This window comes from Battus philenor, unplaced genomic scaffold (genome assembly GCF_028537555.1).
Source record: "Battus philenor isolate CCGP_79_NKW_IND1 unplaced genomic scaffold, ilBatPhil1.0.hap1 SCAF_25, whole genome shotgun sequence".
Taxonomy (NCBI): Eukaryota; Metazoa; Arthropoda; class Insecta; order Lepidoptera; family Papilionidae; genus Battus; species Battus philenor.
In genome coordinates this window covers 11884158-11888119 of record NW_027181688.1, presented here as the reverse complement: position 1 = coordinate 11888119, position 3962 = coordinate 11884158, and the positions used below count along the sequence as shown (strand labels likewise).

The 3962-nt window shown below is 51.6% G+C and overlaps 2 non-coding genes across 2 annotated transcripts; both read right to left on the bottom strand.

Annotated features, from left to right (window-relative positions):
• Positions 1 to 328: 328 nt before the first annotated feature.
• LOC137925048 (5.8S ribosomal RNA) lies at positions 329 to 485 on the bottom strand. The gene has a single exon (XR_011107631.1). It is a non-coding gene; the product is annotated as a 5.8S ribosomal RNA (ribosomal RNA).
• Positions 486 to 1291: 806 nt separating this feature from the next.
• LOC137925055 (small subunit ribosomal RNA) lies at positions 1292 to 3195 on the bottom strand. Its single transcript, XR_011107638.1, has one exon. It is a non-coding gene; the product is annotated as a small subunit ribosomal RNA (ribosomal RNA).
• Between the last annotated feature and the right edge of the window lie 767 nt (positions 3196 to 3962).

Genomic DNA, 3962 nt, shown 5'->3' with positions numbered 1-3962 from the left:
GTCCGTCGTCCGTCGCGAAGAACGTTCAACGGAAACCGTCAATTGTTCGAAAGAGCGCGCGCCCGCTCGCCCGCGCGCGGTAGTGCGGCAGCGGCAGCGCGACGACAGCGACGGCGGATAGTGAGAGAGAGAGAGAGTGAGAGCCGCGGCGGCGCGGACGAGAGACTCTTATTAGAGATCGTCCCATCGCACCGTCCGCGAGCTCGTTCATCACCCCCCACCAACCCGCCGCCGCCGCGTCGCGCGTCACCGCCGCGCGCATCGACCGGCGCGAGCGCACGTAGCGCGCGTTCTACACCGAACAGTGTGGTTTTTATATTTTAACAGCCGGCCCTCAGACAGGAGTGGTCCTGGATATTTCTCCACGGACCGCAATGTGCGTTCGAAATGTCGATGTTCAAATGTGTCCTGCAGTTCACACTATGACGCGCAGTTAACTGCGTTCTTCATCGACCCGCGAGCCAAGTGATCCACCGTCCAGGGTAATGGTTTTTTCTTAATGTTGTTATTACTTACGGTAGCGGCCTACGGCTCTCGCCGTCGGCCACTTGATTGTCCGTTTTTATGTATTAACGTCGAAAGTTGGTCGAATTCATGTGCGCCGAGGCGTTCATAAAGAAACGGCACCGAAAAAGCTTAACGCCCCGACGCGAATCCTTTAGAATGATGAACGACGACGACCCGCGCACCCCCCAACGAGCTGGCGTGACGCACGACATTGTCATCTTTCTAACCGCTTAAATTTCGTTTTGTATAGCGCCAACCGACAATAAAGGGCCTGAGCTAGGCAGTGGGGATTTTCACCGCTTCGAACGCTCCGTTTGGTATGCCCCGGTCGGCGCTCGTCTCTCGGCGTTTTTCCGCCACCCGGCCGCTTCGACGGCGGCGGAGGCAGCGGCGGCGGTAGCACTTTCGACGAATGCCACCACCGCCACCGGCCACCGCCACGGCGCCGTCGCCGCTGCGCCGTTAGGCGTAATAGACGCTAGAGACAATTATTTCACATTTTATTTTTTATACATATATACAAACACGCACACACACACGCACACGCGCGCGCGCTCGTCCGCATTAGATACGAACAGCAGCGCGCGCGCGTACGTACATATATATGTATATATGTCGTATATATATATCATTATGGATGTATTACATATATATATGTGTAAACACGGTATGTACGAAGTCGTCGTCGTCGTCGTCGTCGTCGTCGTCGCAACAGCAACAACAGCAACAGCGGCGCAACAACGTTCGTGAACATATCACGCGTCTCGCACACATACACACACGTTAATGATCCTTCCGCAGGTTCCCCTACGGAAACCTTGTTACGACTTTTACTTCCTCTAAATGATCAAGTTTGGTCAACTTCCCAGCAACGCCGACGGCCGTGAAGCCACCGCGTGTCGGTCCGAAGACCTCACTAAATCATTCAATCGGTAGTAGCGACGGGCGGTGTGTACAAAGGGCAGGGACGTAATCAACGCGAGCTTATGACTCGCGCTTACTAGGAATTCCTCGTTTATGGGGGATAATTGCAAACCCCAATCCCCAGCACGAAGGAGTTTCAACGGGTTGCCCGGGCCTCTAGGCCAGGGAGAACATGCTGATTCCTTCAGTGTAGCGCGCGTGCGGCCCAGGACATCTAAGGGCATCACAGACCTGTTATTGCTCAATCTCGTGCGGCTCGAAGCCGCCGGTCCCTCTAAGAAGAATTTTAATACGTCGCCAGTGAGTTGCGCCACCGGAGCGGCGCACACCTAAATGACGACGCCTATTTAGCAGGCTAGAGTCTCGTTCGTTACCGGAATTAACCAGACAAATCGCTCCACCAACTAAGAACGGCCATGCACCACCACCCACCGAATCAAGAAAGAGCTGTTAATCTGTCAATCCTTCCGGTGTCCGGGCCTGGTGAGATTTCCCGTGTTGAGTCAAATTAAGCCGCAGGCTCCACTCCTGGTGGTGCCCTTCCGTCAATTCCTTTAAGTTTCAGCTTTGCAACCATACTCCCCCCGGAGTCCAAAATCTTTGGTTTCCCGGAAGCTGCCCGCCGAGCCATCGTAGTAACGTCGGCGGATCGCTAGATGACATATTTACGGTTAGAACTAGGGCGGTATCTAATCGCCTTCGAACCTCTAACTTTCGTTCTTGATTGATGAAAACACCTTTGGCAAATGCTTTCGCTGATGTTCGTCTTGCGACGATCCAAGAATTTCACCTCTAACGTCGCAATACGAATGCCCCCAGTTATCCCTATTAATCATTACCTCGGAGTTCTGAAAACCAACAAAATAGAACCGAGATCATATTCTATTATTCCATGCACGAAATATTCAAGCAGCATTTTGAGCCCGCTTTGAGCACTCTAATTTGTTCAAAGTAAAATTGTCGGCCCATCTCGACACTCACCGAAGAGCACCGCGATAGGATTTTGATATTGAACCGCCGTTTTACCGACGGCTCACCGACGATATGCTCCGCAGACGTGTCAGTATCACCGCGGATGCGGTGCACCGACAGCGCGGCGCACAAATGCAACTACGAGCTTTTTAACCGCAACAATTTTAGTATACGCTATTGGAGCTGGAGTTACCGCGGCTGCTGGCACCAGACTTGCCCTCCAATTGTTCCTCGTTAAAATATTTAAAGTGTACTCATTCCGATTACGAGGCCTCGTAAGAGTCCCGTATCGTTATTTTTCGTCACTACCTCCCCGTGCCGGGAGTGGGTAATTTGCGCGCCTGCTGCCTTCCTTGGATGTGGTAGCCGTTTCTCAGGCTCCCTCTCCGGAATCGAACCCTGATTCCCCGTTACCCGTGACAACCATGGTAGTCGCAGAAACTACCATCGAAAGTTGATAAGGCAGACATTTGAAAGATGCGTCGCCGGTGCTGGACCATGCGATCGGCAAAAGTTATCCAGATTCATCAAAATTAACGACTTCGGACGCGAGGCCCTCCGTCGATTGGTTTTGATCTAATAAAAGCACTCATCCCATCACTGGTCAGAGTTCTGATTGCATGTATTAGCTCTAGAATTACCACAGTTATCCAAGTAACCGAGGTAAGATCTAAGGAACCAAAACTGATATATTGAGCCATTCGCGGTATCGCCTTAATACGGCTTGCACTGAGACATGCATGGCTTAATCTTTGAGACAAGCATATAACTACTGGCAGGATCAACCAGGGAGCTAGCTAGAGCTAACACACACCAACACCGCACATACGAGAGATATGAGGGTGATGATGATATGATAGACGTGTGACAAGCGACGCGTCGGACGTTCGAAACGCCGTGACGCGCCGGTGCCTAGGTAGTTTTTTGCGTGCGTGCGTGCGTGCGTATTTATTACAATACACACACAACACCACACCGCAACAACAAAATGAATTCGTTTTTCTATCTGTTCACGGAGGAAAATGTATATCTCAACACTCGCCTCGCGTTCGTCCAGATTTACTTTGGACGCGGCATCGCGTCCGATTCATCGGAACGTTCTTTGACGAGACACATACAAATCTTCACTTTTATAAAATATCGTTTCGCAAAACGAACAATGACCGATTTCCAGCCCGGTTTTAGAGAGATCCGAAATCCTTGATTTATATATCATGATCGACCGTCGCGCGACTAGCGCGCGACGAGCTCGTTGATGCGATGCGTTAAGGGCCGCCCCGAAGTCGACTCGGGAGCCCAACGCCGTTCGCGTTAATTAAACGAGACGTTCTCTTACGCCTTCCGCTCTTACATAACGGAGACGTCGTCCGACACAGTTTACGGTGTGTTGTTGTGGGGAGATGATCCCCTTTTTCTTCCCTCCTCCGCCGCCGCTGTGTCGTTCGTGCGTTTGTCGGTTATAGAAGTTTCAGTTTCGGGCGTTCTCGTTGGTGGCGCGCGTTGTTTGTGTATCGGTGTTATTAGTTTTGTTCGATTCGCGCGCGTTTTCTAAGAATAAT